This window comes from Elephas maximus, chromosome 11 (genome assembly GCF_024166365.1).
Source record: "Elephas maximus indicus isolate mEleMax1 chromosome 11, mEleMax1 primary haplotype, whole genome shotgun sequence".
NCBI classification, from domain to species: Eukaryota; Metazoa; Chordata; class Mammalia; order Proboscidea; family Elephantidae; genus Elephas; species Elephas maximus.
In genome coordinates this window covers 56228335-56255873 of record NC_064829.1, presented here as the reverse complement: position 1 = coordinate 56255873, position 27539 = coordinate 56228335, and the positions used below count along the sequence as shown (strand labels likewise).

At 45.6% G+C, this 27539-nt stretch overlaps 1 protein-coding gene across 1 annotated transcript in view; it reads left to right on the top strand.

Annotated features, from left to right (window-relative positions):
• The window catches only part of LOC126085027 (uncharacterized), an 82803-nt gene that overhangs the window by 44612 nt on the left and 10652 nt on the right, over positions 1-27539 (top strand). The gene's annotated exons all lie outside the window — the stretch shown is intronic.

The following is a 27539-nucleotide window of genomic DNA, read 5'->3' as shown; positions in this document are numbered from 1 at the left end:
TTTGTTATTTTCTGTTTTTTTTTTTTTGATTAGTGGCAGTAATGTCGAGGTGAAATGGTATCTCATTGTAGTTTTGATTTGTGGTTCTCTTAATGGCTAATGATTTGAAGCATTTCCTCATGTGTCTGTCAGCCACTTGAATTCTGTTGTTTTTTTTGATGAACAGTTCTACTCTGACACATGGGTTGCCAGGAATCAGAATGGACTTGATGGCAACTGTTTTTTTTTTTTTTGCCACTTTATGGGTAATTCCCAAGGATCGGACAGGAAAGTGGGTTAAAAAGTTAAAAAAAAAAAAAAAAATCTACAAATGCAAAGTTGATGACTGCTGTTTTTGTTGTTAGTATCTCAAGAAGTCAGATGTAGTCTCCTATTGGTTTTGGTCCTGTTGTTGTTGTTGTTGTTAGGTATCATTGAGTGAGTTCCGACTCTCAGTGACCCTATGTACAACAGAAAGAAATGCTGCCTGGTCCTGTGCCATCCTCACAGTGGTTGTTATGCTTGAGCCTTGTTGGAGAGGGGAATTTCACCATTCCATGGTAGGGTAGAGGCGTGTCTGAACACAGAGGAAGCCTAAGCTGTCATGTCATGTGACCTGTTATTACTAGTGACAATAAAACTAGTGAAACCAGTTGCCATCAAGTCGATTCTGATTCATGGTGACCTCAGGTACGTCAGAGTAGAACTGGGCTCCTGCGGTTTTCAATGTCTGTGATCTTTTGGAAGTAGATTGCAAGGCTTTTCTTCTGAGGCACCTCTGGGTAGATTCCAACCACTAACCTTTCAGTTTGTAGCCAAATACTTAACCGTTTGCACCATTAAGAGACTCTTACAATAAGAATCAATTAAACACATGGTGTTCCTGAGGTGGGGTTAACCTGTGATAGAATTAAAGGGTGTTTATCAGGAGTTGACTAGGCCTTTCATATATGGCCACTTGGGGGGAAAAATGTGCTACAGAAACATCAGAGACTAAAAAATATCTCTCGATTGGTAGTATGGTTTTCAATAAATGACATAATGTTCCTGATGATCGTTTTATAATACCTTGCATGCTTCCTCCATTACCATTCCATTTTATGACTGTGTTAATATACAGATGTTACATTAATCTGTTTTTTAATTTATCTCAGCTATCCCACATGTACATTTTGAAGTGATTCGTTTATTTGGTAGCACCTCATTTATTTTAAAGTTGTTTGTTTTTTTTTTAATCATTGTGAGAGTGCTAATGACATTTATACATGACTTCTCTTTCACATATATCAGCAAACCCAACACTGAGGAATATTTGTCCGTCTTCTCCTGAGGGTCAAGACCACATTCCTTTCTTATTGTTGAATTGCCTGTTGTCATCCTGCTGGAACGTGTCTCTCCTTAACCCTTCCTTCTCGTGTAAAGTGTAAGTGCGGAGACCAGATTATGCTTAATACCGGGCGACAGTCACATCCATTACCCCCACCAAACATCTTCCCAGTAAAAGTGACTCTGTCTTTTAGTCCTCTTCTCCTATGATTTAATCAAATGTCATGACTTCATAATAGCATCTAGGCTACTGTTTTACCAGACTACTGTTTGACCAAATGACTGGTCACCATGGCCTAGCAAAGTAAGAAAAAAAAGTAGATACATAAAATTAACAAGCACGCTGACAATATCCGAGCCCAGTAGCATCCTGAGCTACTTTTCCAATGGTCTGTGACTGCTGAAAATGGTGTGGCCTTGCTCCAGAACCATGGGGATCTGTGTTATGGTTTGCCTTAAACTCCACACAGTCTTTTCCCACCACAAATACCTAGCACCACAGCATCTATCGGGGTTGTAAGGCCCATGTGGTGGGGCTGCTCACACTGCAGTCTAGAGAGTCCTTTCCCGCTGTTGGTCTTCCATGCCACTTGGTTAAAGGGTTGGAGTAGTATTCTAAATGTGCAATATGCTGCCTCCAGAAGTGGAAAAGTCTTACCAAGCATGTGCTTCTTACTTGGTGGTGGGAGTTGTGAGGTACAATAATTTGTGCTTTACTTTGGAAGAGATTCCCTGGAATTCCCTGGACCACTGGGCTCTCCAGCATTCACTGATGTGGTGGATTCTGGAATGTGTGTAGGATTTATCTTCCATTCTCTAGAGTGCATGTGTCTTACCAAAGTCTCTAACATTTTTGGGGACTTTTTGCTCATTCAATCTAGCATGGCGAGATAGAGGACAACATCTGCAGGAAATCTGGAGATAAAACATGAGATTTCACAGACACTTCCCACTTACTACAGCCTTTCTGTGGAAGCCTACAGACTCAGCTGCACAGGCTTGCCCTTCCCTGCCCTGACACGAGGGGGTCTCTGGTGACATGTGTGAGGAGCACTGCCCCAAGGAAACTTGCTTCCAGAAAGGGCTCTGGGACACTCTGCTGACACCTCCAAGGAAATGTGAGGGCTTGGGGCACCTCTTCCTGGAGAGTTTGCAACTTAAGGCTCATTTCCCAGTGTGGAAAGGAAGTGAGTGCTCTGACAAAGGGACTCCAAGCATCATTAAGCAGGGGTGTGAGGGCTGTAGGGGGGGCTGGGTGCCCTCCCAGTGCTACTGAGATCACACCATCTGCATCACCCGAGCACAAAGCTGGGGTAGCAGACAAGGGGTGAAAGAGGTCACGGCCACATCCAGGTTTGGAAGCTCTGGGTGTATTAAAAAATGAAGGCATACCAAGACAAGGTTAAAAACCTGCTTACATTTAATCAGTAATTTCCTTTAATACACACACTCATACATACACAAATGACACTTTTGGAGATGGTGTCAAAAGCCTAAATTTGAGTTTGTGTGAGAATATGAGGCCTGGGTCAGGCTAAAAAAAAAAAAAAAATACCAGTTGCTGTGAAACTGATTCAGATAATGGTAACCTTATATGTGTCAGAGTAGAACTGTGTTTCTTCTGAGGTGCCCATAGATGGACTTGAACCACCAGCCTCTTGGTTAGCAGCCTGAGAGCTATTTGTGCCACCCAGGGTCAAGCTAAGCCCTGTCCCTATACAAGGAAGGCAACATTTAAGTCAGTGGCTTCTAGCTCATATTGTGCTCCATAAAAGTCCCATTTAAACATCACCATTTCTAGAATCCCTGTCTTCTCACTGTCCATACATCCAAGTCTTCCTCTTCCCTCTCTGTCCCTGTCAAACAGACAGTCAACCAACAGCCAAACACAACCTCAGCCCTCTACATTTATATCAGGCGAGGGCTGAGTACAGGCCCCCGGCCCTAATAGAAACAAAAGCCAGGGGGCCATTTGGTACCTCCTTGATCCTCACTGTCAAGTGGATATTTTCCAAATGTATTTGCTATTTGCTTCTGTGTCCCTGCAAACCCCTGCTGTTCCCAATTGTCCATTGCCTATTAGGAACGATTCCAGCCAAGGTATTTTTTCCCTATTTATTTGCTCCTTTTTCCCTGGGAACTTTACTATGCATGAGTAACTGGCCTGTGATGCTGTTTTGTTTGACATTTTGCATTCGTTAAAAACCAGTCATCTGCATGTTTTATAAACCCGTAGGGGTCTCTCTCCCCTTGATCAGTGCTGGAAGTACTCATTAACATCTGGGGAAGTTATGGCCCCAGATAGGGGGGATACACGACCTACTGAGTGTGGTTTTAGGGAATTTGTCTTCAAAAACACCAAAGCACTTTATATTCATCGCCAGGGTTGTTCACTAATAGAAATGAGCTTGCCCGCCTTCAGCAGCTTGGTGTATTCCCTGGGCCCTGCCTGCATTGTATTTTCCCTTCCGCTCTGCTTGTCTAAGGCAACTTCTCCTCTGGGAAGCACTTCCCAGGCACCTCCTTTCTCTAGTCAGTCAGTTTAACCAACAAGCATCGGGTACTTCCTGTGTGCCAAGTACAGTGCTAGACATTTCTAGGATATAATATAAATAAGAAAAGGTCTCTGCCCTTACGTGATAATGAGGAAAGCACATGTTGTTGTTATTAGGTGCCATTGAGTTGGTTCGGACTCATAGCAACCCTATGTACAACAGAACGAAATACTGCCTGGTCCTGCGCCATCCTCACAATTATTATTATGCTTGAGCTCATTGTTGCAGCCACTGTGTCAGTACATCTTGTTGAGAGTCTTCCCCTTTTTCACTGACCCTCTACTTCACCAAGCATGATGTCCTTCTCCAGGGACTGGTCCCTACTGATAACATGTCCAAAGTATGTGAGATACAGTCTTGCCATCCTTGCTTCTAAGGAGCCTTCTGGTTGTACTTCTTCCAAGGCAAATTTGTTTGTTCTCCTGGCAGCCTATGGTATATTCTATATTCTTCGCCAATACCATAATTCAAAGGCATCATTTCTTCTTGGATCTTCCTTATTCATTGTCCAGTTTTCACAGACACACAAACCAATTATTTTTAAAAAATGCGGTAGGAACTTGGATCAGAGGCCAGAGAGGAACGAGGTTCAACTTCCACCCTCATCGATAGGGAAGGTTTCTAAGAAGTGGCTATGTGCGTCATGGAAGGACTTGTGGTCATCCTGAAGGAGCTTGAATTCTGCCCTGCTGGCCACTGTTTCTCAGATGTGTTCCACGTGGACCAACGGCATCAGAATCACATAAAATACTTGTTAAAATGCAGTGTCCTGAGACACATCCCAGACCTGCTGATTCTGAAGATATCACGCATTTTTTCTGGCACAATGGGTAATTTTAATGCAGTTTTTAATGAAGTTTGAGAAATGCCACTGTGGCAAATGAGAGACATTAAAAGGGTTTGATTTGACTTTTCATTGGTATGTGCTTATTTTTATATGTAACACATGCACAGGGTAAGCCTCTGTCAAGCCCAGTTCCCCTGTCCGTCAATTGCCCATCCTCTCCCCACCCAGAAACAACCATTGTTGCTAGTTTCTTAGGTTTCTTCCCAGGTATGCCTGGTGTCTAATCCTTTGTCTGTTTGGTCTCAGATTCATGCCCTGTCTTCCCCCTTCCTCTGCTTTCCCCACTGCCTTTGTGTTAATTAAATTTGTCCGATAGGAGGCACTGGAGAGAGGTTGGAGGGCAGAAGGAGAGGAGGAGTCAGAGAATCAGGTTACCCTCTCCCTCCCTCACCTTTGAGCAGCATTCCTGGCCCTGGCTGCACCATCTCTGTGGGTCTGTGGTCCCATCTTTTGCTGGGCAAGCCACTGTTCCTGCTCCTAAAGGTGGCCCTGGTTCTGGTCCTGTATATATACATATGTATGTATGAATGTGTATATATATATATATATATATGTATGTATGTATCCTCGAGAACACAGCCTGTCAGTGGACACCTGGGCTTTTCAAATTACCAGCCAAATGAATGATGAATAGCCTCGTGGGCTTCCTGAAGTCTGTGAGATGTGGAATACGCACACACACACACACACACACACATATACATACATACATACATTCTTGATCTCTGGATTGCCTCACTGTTCCCTACTTGCTCTTTCAGCTCACTCAACACATTGGAAGTGGGTCTGCTACATTAAATTCCCTCTATTAAACAGTCTGGTCCGAGATCTTTTCCTGATTTTTTTCTTTCCCCCCACTTAAACATATATTAGGAACCCTGGTGGCATAGTGGTTAAGTGCGACAGCTGCTAACCAAAAGGTCAGAAGTTCAGATCTACCAGGTGCTCCTTGGAAACTCTATGGGGCAGTTCTACTCTGTCCTCTAAGGTCATTATGAGTTGGAATCAACTTGACGGCAATGGGTTTGGTTTTTTTTTTAAACATATTGAGTTGTTCTCAACCAACTCTTCCTCTAAGAATAAATAGGAACATTAAATAAAATATTAAAACCAATAAACAAAAAACTTCTTTGAAGATATTGGAGTGCTTTCAAGGCAATGAGGAATTCCAAGGTCAAGACAGGAGAGGAGGGAAGACCAGAGAGATAAGTTCAACAGTCAAAGCCAGTTTCTCCATTAAGGCTTTCAGAAGTAGTGACTGAGAGGCCAAGAAGCTGAGCAGAGCTTTCAGCAGAACTCATAAAGCTATGAAGTAAAAAATTAAAGGCTCTGGTATTATAGTACGTACCCACTGTTGAGTTGGGACCTCAAAGGGCTAAACCTTAGGAGTAAGAATGGATCACAAATAGACCGGTTCTCACAGGTTCTAAAGTACTACTTGAGGCATTTCAACTCCTGATTGGGTTAAGGCGATTTGGGATTGTTAGTGCTTCTTGCCTAGCTGCCCTCCCAGAAGCAAAAGTAAATCTTCTCTGGAAGATGATGATCTCCACAGTTTTTCCAATATAAGCCCACCACTCATCAGAAATAACCAGGTTTATGAGATAATAAGACATGACCCAAATACTAAGATAAAAAACAGATACTAGAAATAGACCCAGAGGGTACAGTTATCAGACTTGGACTTTAAAATCACTGTGATTAATATATCTAAAGAATTAAAAGAAAGATTAAGAATTTTAGTAGAGAACTAAAATTTATTTTAAGTAAGAACTGAATGGAAATTCTAAAACTGAAAAAAAAAAAAAACCTCAAATTAAGAACTCAATGAATTATACATACTGAAGATAATAATTATTGAGTTGGAATATAGATTAGATGTAACTATCTACACTGAAGCACAGAGAGAAAAAAATCACAGAGAAAAATATAAGAATATACATAAGTATTTATATGTATATATGTATGTATGTATATAAACATACCATATATATATCTACATGAACCCTGGTGGCACAGTGGTTAAAAGTTTGGCTGCTAACCAAAATATCAACGGTTCAAATCCACCAGCCACTCCTTGGAAATCCTGTAGGGCAGTTCTACTCTATCTTATAGGGTAGCTATGAGTTGAAGTTAACTTGACGGCAACAGATTTGGTTTTTGGTTTATATACATAAAAAATGTTCAAATTACCAGTTTCTGTGGTGCCTTGATTTCCTCATCTATAAAGAGGGGATAATAACCTCACCTATGTTATAGGGTTGTTGTAAGAATCAAATGAGTAAAATATATAAAAGTATACTATCAATATAAAACCATATATAAATATATAATGCTTCTAGAATAGTGTCTGACATATCGTAGATGCTATATAAATATTCCTTTTATTGATATTATTATATCATGGTGATTGTCCCATGCTAGTCATGTAGCATTGCCTCATTATTCCCCCTCATTCTCTTTAATAGCTGGGTAGCATTCTATATTTTGTGCACTTTGCAATTTATTTAAGCAGCTCCTGAAGACAGTAAGGATGTTTCTAGTGAATATCCTTATGCATAGTTTTGTGTTTGTACCTATGTAACTATATCTGAGTTTATAGAACGATTTTATAGATGTATAATTTCAACAACTGTGTGTATTTTAAAAATTGATAGAGTCTTCCAAATGGTAGTATATTCCCACCAGTAGCATCTGAGAGTTGCTATCTCCTGTCTTATTTTTTAAAATAATTTTTATTTCCTGTCTTATTAATGCAGTGTTTATCAAACTTTTTGATTTGGCCAATCTGATGGTCTCTAATTTGAGAGAAATTGGCATTTTCCTTATTGTGAGTTTGAGCTTCTTTTCATATGTTTAAAAGCCGTCTATATTTCATTTTCTGTTCTTGTTCCCTTGCCAATTTTTGTATTATAGATTGTTGGATTTTTCTCTTATTGATTTGTAGACCTCATTTATATATTTAGGCTATTAGCGTTTTGTCATTTATACTGCAAATATTTTTTTTCTTAGTTTGTTATTTGTCTTTTGACTTTGTTTATGGCATTTTTTTCCAAGCAGAAAATTTAAATTTTATGTATTCAAATTTATCATTTTTTTCTTTTATGGATTGCCTGTTTTATGTCCTGTTTAGAAAGGCCCTCCCTACTCCTATATTTAAAATTTTTCTCCCTATGTTTTTTTGAATTATTTCAAGTTGAGTAGCGTTAAGATGAGATTAAAGCTAGAAAAATCATTCTCTGACTATAACTTAAAGAACAGGTGGGAAGGGAATAAGACCGAGTCAGGGGCTCAGTTCAGACTTCTGTATGAATTCAGATGAGGAATGGAAGAAGGCCTGAGCTTAAAGCAGGAGGCGGTGGTGGGGAGGTTGAATTGAGAAGTGTTTAGAAGATAAAATCAAACGGACTTGGTGATGCTTGCACATGGGGGCTGAGGCTCAAGGAGATGTTTCAACAATGCCCAGGTTTTGGCTCGAGCCAGAATGGCCACTCCTTTGACACTTGTGTTAGTACATGTCTCATTTCCTATATGTTCTAGCTTCCCTCAAGGGCAGAAGCACCTCAGAGACCTTGCTCCTGCCAATGCACCTTAAGCACAGCCACCACCCATCTGTCAGTGTAGGCTTGTGTGTTGCTATGATGCTGAACAGGTATCCACAAAGCTTCTAGACTAGACAGACTGGGAAGAAAGGCTTGGTGATCTACTTTTAAATATCAGCCAATGAAAACCCTATGGGTCACAAGAATTCAATCCTGTTGGGCATGTAGTCACCATAGCAACCACAAAAACCGATCCCAGTGCACACACAGAGAAGGGGCCAGCAAACATTTGTTGATGAGCTTCATGATGGTATCTTCAGGGGAGGAGGCTGTATGTGCCCTTGCCTATGGTGAAATGGAGAGTAATGGTATGTTCACCCTGTGCTGCATTCAAAGGAATCCTTTCTTAGTCAGTTTATACAATATCCTTGTGAAGTGGGCAGGGGGTTCCTGTCCCCTGAGCTCATGGTCTGCCTGCAGGGTCTCCTCAGCTGAGTGTCCTCCTGGCACCTAAAACCCAGTCTTATCATCCATGCCTGGTGTGTCCCTTTTTTATAGTTTCCATCTCAGTTAACTGAACCACTGCCCACCCAGGCCCCTAAACTCGAAACTTCAGCCATCCTTGACCCCTCCGCTCCCTTAGGTGCTACATCTCAGCAATCTTCAGATCCTGGCAAGTATTCCTCCCAAATAGCATTGAACCCACCCCTTCCTATCCTCGTGGCCAATGCCATATTTCAGATTTTGTCTCCTCCAAGGTAGGCTGCTGTGGTAGGTCCTGAACCAGTCTCCCTGCTTCACCTCCCTCTCGTTCCCTTCCGTCCTATTGCCAGAGTGTTGTTCAGAAAACAGAGGTGACAAGGTCTCTCACCTGCTTAGAAATCATAGTTGATAAAAATAGTAAGTACCGAGCTTGGAATTTAATGACCTTAATAATCCGCTCTTGCCCCATTAACCCCCCCGCCGCACTAACCTCAGAACCCCCTCTGTCCCCAGGCAGAACAGGTCCTGCATATCTCTCTGCCTTTGCCCTTGCTGTAGTAGACAGAATTATGGTCCCCAGAGGTGTCTGTGTCCCAATCCCAGAAACCTGTGAATAGGTGACTTTACATGAAATTAAATTCCTGGGTAGCATAAATGGCTTAACACTCGACTACTAGCTGAAAGGTTGTTGGTTCAAGCCCACGGACCCAGAGGCTCCTTGGAAGACAGTTGTCTTAGTCATCTAGGGCTGCCATAACAGAAATACCGCAAGTGGATGGCTTTAACAAAGAGAAATTTATTTTCTCACAGTCTAGTAGATTACAAGTCCAAATTCAGGGCATCAGCTCTAGGGGAAGGCTTTCTGTCTCTGTCAGCTCTGGAGGAAGGTCCTTGTTCTCAATCTTTCCCTGGTCGAGGAGCTTCTCAGGCACAGGGACGCTGGGTCCAAAGGACGTGCTCTGCTCCTGGTCTTGCTTTCTTGGTGGTATGAGGTCCCCAACTCTCTGTTTACTTCCCTTTCCTTTTATCTCTTGAAAGATAAAAGGTGGTGCAGGCCACACCCCAGGGAAGCTCCCTTTACCTGGGATCAGGGAGGTGACTTGGGTAAGGGTGGTGTTACAACCCCACGCTAATCCTCTTTAACATAAAATTACAGTTACAAAATGGAAGACAACCACAGAATACTGGGAATCAAGTTAGTACACACATTTTTGGGGGGACACAATTCAGTCTGTGACAACAGGTCTGTCGGTCTCCTTCTGAAAGGTCACAGCCTTGAAAACCCTATGGAGCATAGTTCTACTCTGCACACATGGGTTGCCCTGAGTCGGAATTGACTTGAGGCCAACTAAACAACAACAACCAGCTGACCATACTATAGAAAGATTACCTTGGAGTCTCTGCATGCAATCACCAAAACCCGAAAACCCACTGCCATCGAGTCGATTCTGACTCATAGCCACCCTATAGGGCAGAGTAGAACTGCCCGATAGAGTTACCAAGGAGTGCCCGGTGGATTTGAAATGCTGACCTTTTGGTTAGCAGCCAAAGCACTTAACCACTATGCCACCAGGGTTTCCCCATGTAATCACAAGGCTCCTGAAAATTAGAAGATGGAAACAGAAGAAGAGATCAGAGTGAAACAATGTGAGGTCTCAACCAACTGTTGCTGGCGTTGAAGGAGAATGGGGGCAAAGGAATGTAGGCAGTCTTAAGAAGCTGGAACAAGCAAGGAAACAGATTCTCCCCTGGAGCCTTTTGAAAGGAATGCAGCCCTGCAGACTCTGGTTTCAGCCCACTGAGACTTTTGTCAGGTTTCTGGCCTATACTACGGTAAGAAGTAGTTTTGTGTCACTTAATTTGTGGTAATGTGTTATGGCAGCAATAGAAAACTGGTATGTTCACTACACCCTCTGCCTGAAAGGTCTTCTTAATTGCTTTGCCCAATTCAGTGTGTCTTCTTCTGGGAAACTTCTTAAATTCCCAAAGGTAGAGGGAGTAGCTGTGGTCTCCTAGGATTCCGATGTCATTGTTGGCATATCTCTTTGCAACACCAGGCTGTATAATTTATCTGATTCCATATCTGTCTTCCCCATTAGCTGAAAACCTGTATATTAGCAATGGGGTTGCCTCTGATATATTTTTGTTTCTCTTGGAACTAAGGCAGAGCCTAGCACTTAATGTAGAAAGAAAGAATGACAGATGAGAAAAATAGGCCAGGTAGGTTATGACTAGCCCAAGGAGCCACAGTTGGTTACAGGAGGTGCTAGGATCAGAGCCCAGGCTGGGTCCTACCATTACAGGCTGACCCAGGAAAGCAAGATCCTTCGTAGAGCAAACCGATTTGGAACCAGGTCTTCCTGCATTTCTACTGAATGCCTTCCTGGTCCCAGAGCCCTTTTTGGTCAACTGGGGAAATGTCTCAGCTCCAAAACATTAGTCTCTGCCTGCCTGTTAGGTGTTCAGACCAAACAATGAGCCCTGAGCTGGTCGATCCACTGACAAATATATATTGAGTACCAACCTGGACTTGAGACAATTCTAGACTCCAAAGAAGACAGTGAGATAAAGTCCTGGCCTTCAGGGACTTTCTTTGTTACCCAGCTAGAGAGACATATCATGACCAGATAAAGTGTAAGGGCAGGAGGTAAATGACATTAGAGGTTAATATGACACACCTCCACCCCACCCCCCCAAAAAACCCTACTGCCATCCAATTGGTTCCATCAAATAAGAGTCCCCACCACATGTGATCAGAGCCCAGGCAAGGGATGGGGTCAGACTGGAGCTGGCCTAGCCAAATATTCCTGGGTGCTCAATGGCAGCTGCTATTGCTTGAGGGCTACGGATTTTCAGATGCAGTGCCAGAGGGGGAAAGAATGTGTTTGATTCTGTGGCCAAGTGTATTCATGAATTCATTTATTCATTCACAAACATTTCAGGAGTCCCTTACTATGCCCAGGTAAGAGGTAGGGTAGGGTGGTAGAAAACCAAAAGAACCAAACCTGCTGCTGTAGTGACCCTATAGGACAGAGGAGAACTGCCCCATAGGATTTCCGAGGAGGAGTGGCAGGTGGATTTGAACTGCTGACTTTTTGGTTAGCAGCTGAACTCTTAACGATAGCCCCACCAGGGTGGAGTATAAAGTGAGAATACAAAGCTGAGCAGCTCTTAAGGAGCTATCAATGTAATCCAATTTGCTTATAAATAAATATCTATGAGTGGTTGGAGGGGTGAGAGGTCACCCCAAGCTCAGGAGGATCAAGGAAGGCTCCTTGGAATAAGAGACCTCCTAACATGGCGTTGAAGGACAGTCAGGTGAGTGGCAGGCAGAGATGGAGAGGGGTAGCTTATGGTTCTCCTCTGCAGGTTGGGTTCTGAAGGCTCTTTAAGGTGCATATATTTTAATGGGGATTTATTTTCTGCATTGTTAAAGCTTAATGGTTCCCTCAAATCATACTGACACAAAGGGAAGGCAGAGCACTTCACCAAGCAGTCGATTTTGCCCTGAGCAAAGGCACTTCTCCATGCGTGGAGCATCCCCCACTGTTTCCCATAAGAGCCTGTGTTGGCTTTGGAAATCAAACAGAGCCCTTAAACAAAGCACTCCCTTCCCAGCACAAGAATAACTAAGGGCTGGGTTACCCCAGGACAATACCTGCTGGAACGTTATGCAAATGGAAGCCGTGGGAAACCACTCAAGGTGAGCACCCAAGGCAAAGGTGGGTCTTAATTACCTTTGTATTCCCAGCTCCTCACCCAGTACCCTGGCAGTCAAAAGTGCACGTACTTGTAGGATGGAACGAATAGGAGGCTATGTGGAGAGATGAACAGAATGATGGAGCATTGCATTTCCCTGTGTTGCTGCTGAGTGTTTGGAGGATTATACCGCCAAAAAAAATAATAATAATTTTATTTTTTTCTTAGCCCTCCAGGCAGCTCCAACTCATGGCGTCCCCATTGTGTCAGAGCTGAACTGTGCTCCACTGGGTTTTCAATGGTTGAAGTAGATCACCAGGCCTTTCTTCTGAGGTGCCTCTGGGTGGGCTCGAACCTCCAAACTTTCAATTAGTAGGCTTGCACTACCCAGGAATTTCTGGAGGATTACAGCCTTCTTGGAATGCCAGGTTTACCCCATGCTGGTGGAGATGCAGCTGAGATAGTCTTCATCATCTTATATATAGGTGTTTGTGCTGGTTAACTGTTAGTTTGTCTCATAGGGGACGTAGAAGGTCATGGAAGATCTGGTCTGAAGTTTGGGGATCTTATGTACACCTCCCTTCTTTGTGGATGGGAACTCTAAGGCCAGGAGTAATTGAGGAACGTGCCCAAGGTGGCACCTGCTTCCTCGTGCAGACATTTATTTCACAGGTGGTTCTTGCTTGCCTTCCAGGACTGGTGTTTGTTGATGCAGGACCTTTGTGTTGTCTCTTTTGGTCAAAGGTCAGTTGGTTTGGGGCTCTTCCTAATGAGGGCAGCAGCCAGTAATCAGTTAAATGACAGCTTATAAAAAAAACACACACACACATATTAAATCGAGCTCAAGTATTGTCACTGCCACATAACAGACGCAGGCGTGTGAGGATATGGAACCCCAGGCTCCCCTCCCAGACAGCAGTGACTCCAGGGCTCCTGCCTTCCCTGGCCCACGGCTATATGTAGAGGAGGGCCACCAGGGCCTCCAGGCAGGAGTCTCAGTAGGAATGTTCTCATTTCGGAGGCTGCTCTAATCTGACCCTGGGAGGGTTGGGGAAGCCAGGAGAGAAAACAAGGCAGCTTCTACATTCTGAAGAATCCTGTAGCACTTTCCTAGTCCAGGTGATGAGGTCCTGGCCCTGTTCCAATCTGGGTAATTACATTTTTCCCATGCAAATTACTCCCCTGAATTTGCATAGATGAGCTGGGTTGAGGCCCAGCCACCTTAGCAGCTTCTGAGACTCCCTTCAAACCCGGGCTCATTTGCCTTCTTTTTGGCTCCTCTTTGGGTCCCTATGAGTTGGAATTGACTTGACGGCAGCAGGTGGGAGGCCTCATTCACTATAAGCAGTACCACCTTCCCTGCCCATTGTATTCTAACGTTTATGGTCTCCCCTTACACTCGTGGAAGTCTTTAATCTAAGACTAAAACAGACTAAGAAGAAAGGCCTGGAGATCTATTTCTGAAAATCAGCCAAAGAAAACTCTGTGGATCACAAGGGTTCGATTCGCACCAGATCATGGAAATGGTGCAGGACTGGACAGCATTTCATTCTGTTGTTCATGGGGTCACAACAGAAGGCCTACTTGATGGCAGCTATCAACAGTGACAAAAAGTTTTGAAACGATCAGAGGTGGAAAGACCAGAGGGGAGACTGGTATCTTAATTACAATGTTGCCCTGTCCTATAGTAATCACTCAATATTATTAAAAGTTGTCCTCAGCATCGACTTCCTAGAATCCTATGTCATTTAAGTGAGATTATAAATGTAAAGCTCTCAATAGAATATCTGTCAGAAGGCAAGTGATTAAAAACAGTTTAAATTTCTGTCCCCTTCCTCTCTCCCGCGTCCACCTTAGTCTCAATATATGCTCACTCGTCCCTATCGTGGAAAATCATACTATGCCTTTGTGAAAAAGTATACACTTATAACTTCTAAGACATTATCCTCAAGATATATTTGCCTGGGAGCCATTCTTTCCCTCCACCCATCTCTGTCTCTCTCTCAACTCTCCCTCCCTTCATCCTGAGAAATTTAAAAGATCATATTACGTCTTAATAGTGAATTTTCCAGTTTGTGCCCCCCAAAGATTGTGCTTTCTTTGAGGACAGTCCATGCTTCCTTCATCTCTGTATCCCTTCAGACAGGCACAGAGCTTGGCACACAATAGGTGCTCAATAAATGTTTACTGAATGAATGACAAAAGGAGTTTAATTTACTAAGTTGTTAGTTGCCGTCTCGTTGATTTGTGACTCGTAGCAAACTCATGTAACAGAGCAGAAGGGCCTCATAGAATTTTCTTGGCTGTAATCTTCATGGAAGTAGATCACCAGGTCTTTCTCCCTCGTAGCAGCTGGGTAGGTTCAAACTGTCAACCTTTGGATAAGTAGCCGAGCACTTAACCAGTGTACCACCAAGGCTTCTTAATTTGCTAAGTAGTTGGTTGTTTTTAGGTCTGGTATAAGTGAATTGTGAGAGGAGGTTACAGAGACCCTGAGGAATCAGGCAGGGGCTCTGGCTGGCTGGGGTAAGCCCAGGTGCCATGGGGGATTCCAAGAGGAAGAATGGGGGTACAAGGCTAAGCCTGAGGGAGACAGCTCCACCTGGGGGCAGGCTGAAGAGCGGGTCAGGGCAGAGGTGGTAGAGATGGCTGAGTGCAGACCAGTGAGGTGCTGAGGGGCCTGGACGGGGACACTGAAGGTGGAGATGGGGGAGATGAAGCCTGAGCATAAGGGACCCTTGGGAAGAAAGCATTTGTGAGCTTGACAACAGCTTGAACAGAGGGAATGCACCAAACCATTTACCATCGTGTTGAGTCCGACTCATGGCGACCCCCATGTGTGTCACAGTAGAACTGTGCTCTACGGGGTTTTTAATGACTGATTTTTTGGAAGTAGACCTCCGGGTCTTTCTTTTGATGTGCCTTGAATAGACTTGAACCGTCAACTTTTCAGTTAGCAGCCATGAACTTAGAGGGAATGCAGGAGAAATCAGAGACATGGCTCCTGGCTTTCTGGCCTCTGAGGTGGAAGTGGGGTGGCACCTCTGATTCTGTGGAGGAGGGGCAGCAACAGCTTGGGAAGCGGGGTGAGAATGGAAATGGGGGAGGAGCAGGCAAGTTCTGTCCATGAGCATGCTGCACTCTTTAAAGAGGAGGAAAACACCCACCTGAGGAAATAAAAAGAGGGAAGAGGAGCCGAGGAGGAGTGGGAATCTCCCGGGAGTCAGGCAAACCCCAGGAGATGTTACGGAGAGGCTGCTCAGGGTGAGAGTCTGGGTGCCAGGTGACCAGTTAGTCTGTTTTGGTTTAGGGAACTGTGTGTTGCGAGTACTCTGAGTCATTGCTAAGCCAGTCCAGCAGATTGTTCCCACAACCAGGCTCTTTGGCTGGGGTGAGCCCTTACAGGGCCTAGTGCTCACCTGACACTCTTTCAGCCAACCAGCCTCTGTTGCACCTGCCACGAGCCCAGCCCTGTGCTAGCAGCAAAAGGCCTGTTTCTGGGCCATCTAGGCCCAAGGTCTGCAGAGTGGACTCGAAGGCCAGCCTCACGCTGCTGTCGTTCCCTCGTCAGGAGCAGCTGGCTGAGCTCTTGTTACACAGGTCTGGGTCCTGCCGAGAGCCAGGATGGCTCCCTTAGAACAGGGCATGGAGGAGGCCTCAGTTTCAGTCTGTTTTCTTCGTTTTCCATAGCTCCATCCCTCTACTGAGAGCCCCAAAGTGTCCTTGGTCTTGGATTCCCACTTTTTGGGCTGAGATGCCCGGATCTGTCTCCAGCTGCTCTTGGCTCCTTTAGTCCAGGCTCAAGACTGCTAGGCTTACTGCTCCCCAGCTCCATCACCAGCCAAGAAGCTCCCAATGAGGCAATAGGCTGGCAGCAGGGTGGCCGTGGGGATCACCAGAACAGTGCCGGCTCACAATGAGTGTTCCATTACCAGTAAACCAAAAGAAACAAACAGTCGCTGTTAAGTCGACTCCGATTTCTGGTGACCCCATGTGTGTCAGAGTAGACTGCCCTCCATAGGGTTTTAATGACTGATTTTTCAGAAGTATGTTGCCAGGCCTTTCTTCTGGAGCACTTCTGGGTGGACTAGAACCTCCAACCTTTTGGTTAGCAGCCAAGTGTATTAACCATGTGCACCACTCAGGGACTCTACTATAACCAGTTGTTGTTAGGTGCCATGGAGTTGGTTCTGACTCATAGCAGCCCTGTGTACAATAGAATGAAACACTGCCTGGTCCTGCACCATCCTCACAATCATTGCTATGCTTGAGCCCATTGTTGCAGCCACTGTGTCAATCCATCTTGCTTAGGGTCTTCCTCTTTTTCTACTACTGCACCACGCATGATGTCCTTTTCCAGGAACTGATCCCTCTTGATAACATGTCCAAAGTATGTGAGATGAAGTCTTGCTGTTCTTGCTTCTAAGAAGTATTCTAGCTATAACCAGTAAACGTAGCTGCCAGGAATTTCTAACCACGTGGACTAACCTCACTGCCCTGCCCATCTCTCAGCTCTCTCTTACAAATGGTCCCCTCTTCCTCCAATTAGTAGTGGAAGAAAATAATTGGAGAGATGGCATACGCTCTCTTCACAGAAGCGCTCGTATCATGTCAGCCGTGGCTTGGATGTGGAACATGTGTGTGGCCCATGTGTAGGTGGTGTGTTGTGTGTGTGTGCCTGCACGAGTGTGCCTGTGCTTTCCGCATGAGCCAACTGCTCAGAATCTGTTAATTTCCCTGTTATGATCACTTTTTCTCCCTCTGTAAAGCACCAGGACAGGCCTGGCGTTCCAGGAATTGCTTGCAAGTGGTCCTCCAAGCCTTGAAGCCGGCCGCTGCTGTCCCCATGCAGTGCGCGTAATGGGTCCTCCCAGGGACAATTTGCATAAAGGATAAATAAGAGAAACACAATGTGAAGTTTATTCATTTTTAAATCCTGCAGCGTTTGTGATTGAAGGCCCAAGCTCAGATGTTTGCCGGATGCGTCCCATTAAGACTCGGGGCTTTGTCTAATGTCTGCTCTGTTCCTGCAGGGGGGTGTAATGTGCACTCTTTCTCCACACTGGAGTGCCGTTTCCAGAGCCTCCTGCTCGACAAGGGACAGGAACAGCGAGCTGTGTTCCCTTCTTCCAGGCCCCCTCGCTTTAATTTGCTGTAACAGAGCCAGCACATTAAATACAAAACATATTGATGTTCTTAAGAGCCCTGGAGGGTCTTTACCCTTCCTTGTCAGAGAAGCCTGGCATGCCGGGAGTGAAAGGAGATGATGTTTGGCACGCACATGGAGTGGTGCCTCCGGCAGGTCACAACCAATTGTCTGCCAAGGCCTGTGGCCTCCCAGAGGACAGAGGGTGGGCAGAGGATCAGAGGGGCCATTGCGTGTGCCTTGGAGCAAGAGGGGACATGTAAACTGTGAGGGCATCCTTGGGCTCAGAGCCATGGTGGACACAGCAGTGGTTTAGGGGCTAATGGCCAGGAGTGGGTGGAAGGAAGGAAAGAGGAAAGGAAGGAAGAAAGGCAGGAAGGGAGGCAGATAGGCTACCACTCAGCAATACTGCTGGGCTGGGCCTGGTCACCCCCAGGTCAATGTTAATCAGCAAGTTCCCAAATGGCGTGAGAGTTAGAAGAAGCTGGATGGGACTCTAGCTTTTGGCATCTCTCTATTCGAAATGCCCCAGGCTCTGGGACTTTGGCAGTGCAGATCTGGCTGTCACATTGTGCGTATTTGTTACAACAAGTGATGCAAGAAGAATAGAAGCATCTCCTCCAGCAAATTCACCATTTTCCTAACAGCATGTCTCGTTGGGCTGCAGGCCATAGCTGTTTTTGCCACCCCTCCCTCAGAGCCCAGGGGCAGAGCAGTGGGCACACTCTGGCAGGACTGGGCAGGGCACGGGAGAGAGACCCCACTGGACATCAAGTTTAGTCTATTTTCTCCAACTGGCAAAGGGCCCCAAAATGTGGGGGTGATGACTTCCCTTTTTTCCTGAAATGATTAACTATTGAGCAATACGTTTAATCTTTTCTGGACAAATGCACCCCCGTAATAGTGGCTACCATGTACATGGGGCTATCCTGTGCTACTGTACATACATTGCTTCTAATCTGTACAACTCTAGGAGCTGGATTTGACCTCGGAGCTGCAGTTGACTTTGAAGATGAGAAAACTGAGGCTCAAGGAGTTTAAATAATGTCCAGAAAGTCACAGAGCTAATAACCGGGGGGACTATAATTCAAATTCAGTTCTGGGTTTGGTGGTGGTGATGGTGATGGTGGTGATTTTGGCAGAAATGGCAGTGGTGGTGGTGGTTGTTAGGTGCTGTCGAGTTGGTTCTGACTCATAGTGATGCTACGTACAACAGAATGAAACACTGCCCAGTCCTGCGTCATCCTCACAATCGTTGTTATGTTTGAGCCCATTGTTGCAGCCACTGTGTCAATCCACCTCATTGAGGGTCCTCTTCTCTTTTGCTGACCCTCCACTTTCCCAAGCTTGATGCCCTTCTCCAGGGACTGATCCCTCCTGATAACACGTCCAGAGTAGGTGAGATGTAGTCCCGCCATCCTTGCTTCCAAGGAGCACCCTGGCTGTAGTTCTTCTAAGACAGATTTGTTTGTTCTTCTGGAAGTCCCTGGTATACTCAACATTCTTCGCCAACACCATAATTCAAAGGCATCGATCCTTCTTTGGCCTTCTTTATTCATTGTCCAGCTTTCACATGCAGTGGTGGTGACTGTGGTATTGGTGGTGGTGGTAGTGAGGGTGCCGATGGTGGTGGTGATGGTGGCGATGGTGATGGTGGTGGTAATGACGGGCGTAGTGAGAGTGGTGCTGGTGCTGATGGTGGTGGTGATGGTGATGGTGGTGGTAATGACGGGGGTAGTGAGAGTGGTGCTGGTGCCGATGGTGGTGGTGATGGTGGTGATGGTGATGGTGGTGGTAATTACGGGCATAGTGAGAGTAGTGCTGGTGCTGATGGTGGTGGTGAAGGTGGTGATGGTGATGGTGGTGGTGGTGGTAATGATGGGCATAGTGAGAGTGGTGCTGGTGCTGATGGTGGTGGTGATGGTGGTGATGGTGATGGTGGTGGTAATGACGGGCATAGTGAGAGTGGTGCTGGTGCTGATGGTGGTGGTGAAGGTGGTGATGGTGGTGATGGTGATGGTGGTGGTAATGACGGGCATAGTGAGAGTGGTGCTGGTGCTGATGGTGGTGGTGAAGGTGGTGATGGTGGTGATGGTGATGGTGGTGGTAATGATGGGCATAGTGAGAGTGGTGCTGGTGCCGATGGTGGTGGTGAAGGTGGTGATGGTGATGGTGGTGGTAATAATGGGCGTAGTGAGAGTGGTGCTGGTGCCGATGGTGGTGGTGAAGGTGGTGATGGTGATGGTGGTGGTAATGACTGGTGTAGTGAGATTGGTGCTGGTGCTGACAGTGGTTACAGTGATGATCTGAACCCTCCTTGTAAGAAGACCCCTGTGGAAAACAATAATAAGGACGTTGAAGTAGTTGGTTGGTAGTTTCCTAGAATAATACCATTAGGCTCTTGCATCCAGCCTCTCAGGAGTAAGCAGGGGACTCACCATGAGCTGGAAAAGAATACACCTCAGTATCATTTTTTCTGACCTAGCACGTTAATGCACAATCATTTTGATGATAATTGCAGCAAGAAAAGGTTAAATTATGCTCAGCCAATGTTACTTCTATGACAAAGAAATATGTAGTAAATTTTGAAAAGATTTTTTATCAATGATTATTGAAAAATATACCAGAGCTGAACTATTGGTCCTCCAGCAGAGTCATCTGTGGGGGCCACTCAGTCTTTAGAAAAGCCGAATAAACAAGACATTGCTGCATGGGTAGGGCCTCCTCATCCTCATTTACAGTCCAGGCACCTACACTCTGGAGAACGATGCAGTTGGGCTGGTTGGTGTATACTGTCCTCCCAGCTCTGTCCTCTGCCCATTCCTCTGGCGCCAGGGCTTCAGGCCATGCAGGGGAACGGGGCACAAAACTCACTTCCTTCTTGTCTCCTGTCCTTGGCAGCCTAGTCAAGCTGGGGTGGAAGATGGGAGAAGAGCAAGGAAGCTGCTTGATGAGAGGGTAAAAGTGAGACCGCTTATCTCCACTTGATACAAAGGTATCTTTAACTCCCAATCAAGGGTAACTCATTAATCCTTGCATGGATGAGAATGTCATTAAAAATGCAACTCCAATTAGTTGTGTGTTTGTGGGTTTTTTAGTCTGAATGGGGCTGATTCTGGATTTTCATGGGCAAAGTGATTCTAGGAACAGTGGCTCACTGACCAGTTGCAATAATTACTGGTCTGTTGCCCAGGATGAGAGTCTGTGGGTGGTGCAAATGGTGAGCTCAGCTGCTAACCAGAAGGTTGGAGGTTTGAGTTCACCCATAGGTGCCTCAGAAGAAAGGTCTGGAGATCTACTTCTGAAAATGTCAGCCATCGAAAACTCTATGCAGCACAGTTCTACTCTGACACACATGGGATCACCATGAGTCGGAGCTGACTCCATGTCAACTAATTTTTTTGACCAGGGTGAGTTGTTATATCGAATGTGTGTGTGCTCCCATCCTGAAGGCTGGTAAATTGGGGTGATAAAGTTGATTGAAAGATTAAGAAAATGATGGCACTTACTCAGAATGGGCACCTGTGTCTTCCTAGGTAGATTTCAGGGGCTAACTTTGAGCCCCATGGCTGACTCGTTGACAGCTTTAGGGATGAGGAGCGGGAGTTCCCACAGAGATGCGTAGAGAGCTGCTGCTTGGGGTACCAGAACTGAAAGCCATGGGAAGGTTTTACTGACCTTGACCAGGAGTCTCTTTCCACATAGGGCTCTTGCTACCCTCTTACTAATTCCAGATGAGATGTTCCCTCATGAAGTGTGGGCAAGTGTTCAGTGATGACTTAAGTTGACACCTCCCAGGGACTCTGTGTCCTCAATGGAATTTCTAGAAGGAAACACACCAGAGATAAGGGATGGAAGTGATGGGCACACAACACCTTTCTTAGTCTCCTAGTGCTGCTGCAGCACAAATACCACAACTGGGTGGCTTTTAGAGAACAGAAATGTATTTTTTCACAGTTCTGGAGGCTGAAAGTTAAAATTAGTGTCTAGGTTGTGTCAATTCCTTCCTTGTAGGTAATACTGGGCGTTCCTTGGTTCCTTGGTTTGTAGATGAGCCTCATATGGCATCTGTCTTCCCCCATGTGTGTCTCTGTGGCTGTTCTGCTCTTCCTATAATACAGAAGTGATTAGGTTTAGGATTCACCCTACACTGGTATGACCTGGACTGCTTGATTGATCACATCACATTAGATTGCATTATGGAAGATGATTACATTAGATTAGCTCACATGGTAGAAAGTGATTACATTACATTCACAGGTATAGGGGTTAGAATTCTAACACATATCTTGCGGGGCCACAAGTCAATCCATAACAACCCCAAAGCCTTTGCTGAGTGACCCATGCTGACTTGGTGTCGCACCTCCCAATATCTTTCGCCGCAATGAGATTTCCATCACTGCAGGTATTCAAGTAGAGGTTGAGTGACCCATCAGGAATGTTCAGGAAGATTTTCTGTTTTAGGTGGGTACATTGGATACATAACTTTTAAGATTCCATGGCTGTTGAAGCATATGTGTACATGTATTTGAGAGATAACGTGTGTGTGTACATGCATCTAAAAGATAGTATGTGTGTGTACATGCATCTGAGAACTAGTATGTATGTGTATCTGAGAGATAGTATATGTGTGTAGATGCATCTGAGAGATAGAAAAATAGAGATTGAGTCAACCCCTAAAGCCCTCTGGACACTTGGTGACTATTATTTAACAACCAACATTTAAGGAGAATCGATTTACAGCCTGCTTCTACTTCCCTCTAGGTAGTTCCACCCAGGAGTCAGTATTTCTAGCTTCTAGTCTCAGTTCTATCCTTAAGGAGCCATGTACCTTAACCAAATTTCTTCATCGCCAGTCCTTGGTTTCCTCATCTTTAAAATGGAGACGACAATGGTATTTTTAGTGTTTGCTGGACTGTCGGGTTCACGGTCTTCTCCAGGTTAAGGAGAGGACTTGCTTTCTCTGGAGCCATGCATGGGTCAAGGAATAGCATAGCTACATGATAGTGAGCTGAAATAGGGTAATAAACAAGTGTGCCTAAGAGAGAGAAAACAATGAGAAAATCTCTTACATGGAGATCTATTATAAGATCCCATCTAGATGTAAAGATCGATGATGCTGGGATTAACAGGCAGTGTGGGTTATTGCAGAGTCCTGAGTTCCATTCACCTCTTCATAGCCATCCTCCCACTTTTACTGAGTAACCTTTTCTAAATCAGTGTGTTCCTTGGGACAATATATTATGTGCCCTGCCTGCCTCACAGAATGTAATAAAGAATCAAATAAAATGGGATATTTGACAGTGCTTTGAAAATGACACAATTCTATTCAAACGCAAACATGAATATTTGATTAATAGTATGAATTATAATCTCAGGAGCAATTTTTTAGTTGACTGCAAAAGAGTTACCAGTCCCTAAAGCTCTTTTCTCAGCTGCCTTTGTGCTCTCAGTAAGTACGCAGTCTGTATTAGCTAGATCAGTGGTTATCCAACTTGTGGGTACATCGGAGTCACCTGGAGGGCTTGTTAAAACAGATGCCTGGTCCCCATCTTCAGAGTTTCTGATTCAGTAAGTCTGGGGGTGGGGCCCGAGAATTTGCATTTCTAAGTTCCCAGGTGCTGCTGCTGCTGCTGGACTGTACCTTGAGAACTACTGGTCCTGAGTGATTAAATGCACTCCCTATTCATGCAAGCTTATGCATAGGTTGTTTGCTATTGTTAAGTACCTCTGAGTAGATGCCAACTCACAGTGACCCCATGTGGCAGAGTAGAACTGCCCCTATAGGATTTTCTAGGCTGTAATCTCAGTGAAAGCAGATCACCAGGTCTTTCTCCTACCAAGCCGGAGGGTGGGTTCGAGTCACCAACCTTTCCGTTAGCAGCCAAGTGCTTAACCATTGCGCTACCAGGGCTCCATATAGCTTGATTACCTCTGGATTGTTGTTGTTGTTATATGCTCTAAAATCAATTCTGACTGATAGCGACCCTATATGACAGAGTAGGCTGCCCTGTAGGGTTTCCTAGGCCTAGGAGACTTCCCAGGTGCTCCCCAGCATCCTTGTGAGATGGTCGCATGTCCAGGCAGTGTTAGGTATATTTATAAACACACGGACCAAGGCCCAGAACCTGGAAGTGGTGATGTGCTGTGCTGAGGGCTTCAGCATGAAACAGTAGCCAAGTGGGAATAAAACCAGGATTTTTCTGGAGGCCCATTTCAGTGTCCTTCCATTAGGCCACCTGCCCTCTACTGGCTGATCATGGCCACTGGCCCTTGGAGCTCAGGCTAGTGACAAGTTGCAAGGCTACCCTCACAGCTGAGTGTAGCAGCATCTTATGGTGATTGGTGCTTACGAGGCACCTGTTTGCTTTCATGGAGGATGTGTAGTGAAAGGATGAATCCTCACTTGCCTATCCACAGTGTTTGTCAGATTCTTCAGGTGGGAAAAGTCCCACTAGTCCCTCCACTATCCCTAAGCACAGTTAGGCACTTTGTCTGAGGTGCAGGGACTCTCCAGAGAAGACCAAGTCCTCAGTCTGCAGGCCCACTTCTGATCCACATGGTTTCCCTGGGCCCCAAAATATTCTCGATGCTCCTCCTTCAGGGCCCAACCTGGGCACCAAGAGGCAGGTAAGTTGGTGTCCTCAGAACTGTCCTCAAACTGAATGGCTTGTTGACCCAGCCTGTGAACCCTTATTCATCCACACCGTTTTACCAACACCCAAGTCTGGAGGGAGCCCTGGGCAGGGGTTAGTGATGCTGTGACCTGTGACCATATATCACCTCCTCGCACCCCTCTGTGGAGACCCCCATTCTTTCCTGCCCACTGAGGCGTGGGAGCATTGTGCATCCAGGTGAGGCCAGATCTGGTCCCAAACGGGCTGGCAGTGCCTGAGACCCTCGAAGAGGCAAGTTGGAATGGAGCCGAGCCTTTCTGAGCCCCAAAGGGTGGGAGGTGGTGGATGCGAAAACAAATGATGGAGCGCTACAAACCAACAACGAACAGCCGTGTGAAGCCACGGGAAAAGGCTACATCTTTCTGTGGGCTTCCTTCCCCCCTCCCTTTTCCTCTTCCAGATTCTCAGCAGTCTTTTTTGAACTGAGCCGGTTTCTTAGCTGCTATTATGGCTGCCACAGCTCTTGCCTGCCTGTGTGTGTGTGTTTGTGCGCGTGTGGGTGCGCGCGTGTGTATGAGAGCGTGTGCGCGTGTTTTCTACAGAGTGACTGGTTTGTGCTGTCATCAGCCGTTGTTTTGGTAAATGGCGAGTTAAACAGATATATCCAAGCGTAAAATCTAAAAAATGTTCCCTCTGGGCGCCCGGGGGGTGTTGTTTGAAATCAACTACATATCAATTGAGCGGCGGCGAGCGGATCCGATGATAAATTCCAGTCCACAGACGCCTTATAAATTACATTTTTTTGTTCGCGATCTTGCCTCATCTCAGCTCCCCAGAGGCCCTTAGACTGAGAACTATGATTGTGTTGGAGAAACGTTTGCTCAGCTTGAGCGAGGCCATTAGCATTGCATGTGCCGGTCCGTCCCCGCGCTCCCCCCGCGCCCCACCTCCCCCCGGCCCCCCACCCGCCCCTTTAACAAAATACAATATGTGCCTGGTAATTTTTCTGTTCATTATCTCATTGTTTTCTGTAAGTACAAGGTTAGATTGAATTACTGCGGGCTCCGCTGTCTATTTGTAATTCTCCTTCCATGCCGAGCCGCTAATGAATGGGCAATTTAGTCAATTCTTTGTAACGGCTTCTTCTGTGCGTCAGCCACTTAATTACTCTGAGCCTTTCTCACTGCTGCTTTATTGCACGGAAAGTCGGGGCTGCTTGGAGGGCTTGGCACGGGGATCTCCAGCTTCCAAAAAGAAAGGGGGGTGGGGGGGGAGGAAAAATTGTCGAGACAGCCGGGATTCTGCATCCGCGGTGTTCTCTGCAGCGGCTGCGAACATTCTGTGGCCTGCCCCTGTGCACACAGAGGTTTATCTTCCCCCTTCTTGGCTGACGGTTGGGCTTAATCCTGGCTGTGACAGCCACGGGAGGGTGGCAGGAAGGTGCAGGCTCCTGCTCAGAGAGCAGCCTCCTAGGGGGCAGTCCTGGTGTTTTAAAACATTATTATTAGCTTCATTAGGATGCTGCCTAGCCCATTGTCACTATCTCCAAACCATAGCAAATGAACCCACTGTGTACCCACACGTAGTCCCTGGGTGGTGCAAACCAGATGCACTTGACAACCAGCTGGAAGGTTGGCGGTTCAAACCCACCCAGAGATGCCTTGGAAGAAAGGCCTGGCAATCTGTTTTCAAAAGGTCACGGCCTTGAAAACCCTGTGGAGCAGTTCACCTTGAGTCGGAATCCACTTGACAGCAACTAATAACAACAACAACAGAACAACAACATATCCATATGATCTCACCTCAGCTCCATACCATTGGGGAACAAGAAGGATGTTTATTATCATCATTCAGCAAAGGGAGACACCACCTGTGAACATGTGAAGTGACCTGCTCGAGGTCAATGGACCCAAATCACCCAGCAACCCTCTGCCTTTCCTCCACTCCACCATGCTGCTCCCCGGGGAACTTAAGACTATTGCCAGATAGCCAGGCTGAAGTGTCCCAAGGTGGAAATAAGTGTGAATTGCCCTAAAAGGGACTGGAATCGCTCTAGAGAGGTAGGAGACCTTACGGCAGTGACTGCGAGGATGTAAACCCCCAGGAACTGGTAAATCATTAAATAGAACATCCGTTCACAAAGTGGCACCTTTGGATCCATCTGCCGCGTGATCAGGATATTTCTACGACCATCAGAGTTAAGATGAACATATAATTTATCAGTGAAACTGGGACACTTTTGAAAGTGAAAGCAAGTGCTATGAATCACCATGCTGGGGCCACAGAAGTAGACTAGGACTGTTTGGGGCAAATCCAGTTGTGCAGTCACCCCGCTCATGCCTTAAGACCTGACTGCTCTGATGGCACTTAGGGAGGAGTCTCTCCAGCTGGATGCACCCTGTGTTTACAAACATCCCCTGTTGTTGTGCACTGCAGAGAGGTATATGAGCTACAGGGATCTCTCCTGTGTCCAGAAAGTGATGGATTCAACAATCATGGATTGAGCATGCTGCTAAGTCATGGTGGCCTAGGCGGGAAGATATTCTGGCCTTTTGATAAGACTGCTCTAATAAAAGAGAGGTAAAATATTCCCTGAACTCTGCCAATCTCCCTGACTTGGGGCTTCTGCCTAGCAAGCTCTTGCTGTCCTCTTTGGTCTGACTCACTCCTACTCGTACTTTGGGTGTCAGTTCAAATGTCACTTCCTGCAAGAAGCCTTTCCTGATTTCTGAGATTACATTAAGGTCCCCTATTATTTAAATTCATGAAACTCTATACTTTTCTTCTCCATGACTTACCCAATTATAATCAAATTATTTGTGTAATTATGTGTTCACTGTCTTTCCTCCCCCAACACATAATTCTGGACCATCTGTATTCAGCCCTCAATAAACACTTGCTCAATAATTGGTAGATAGCTGCCATGGAGTCAGCTCTGACATTATGTATAACAGAATGAAATCTTACCCAGTCCTACGTTGTTCTCACGATTGCTGGCATGTTTGAGTCCTCCCATTATGGATCGAATTGTGTCCCTCATATATATGTGTTGAAAATCCTAGCCTCTTTGCTTGTGGTTATAATCCTATTTGGGAATGGGTTATTTTTGTCATGTTAATGAGACAGGATTAGTGTAGGGTATGTCTTAAGTCAATCTTTTTTGAGATATAAAAGAGATTACACAAACCAGCTAGCAAGCAGAGATGGAGGAAGAGAGATGTCAAGCCATATAGAGATCTCTCAGAAGCAGGAGCTCAAAAGAGACAAGGACCTTCCTCCAGAGCAGACAAAGACTTCCCCTAGAGCTGGCACCATGAATTCAGACTTCTGGCCTCCTAAACTGTG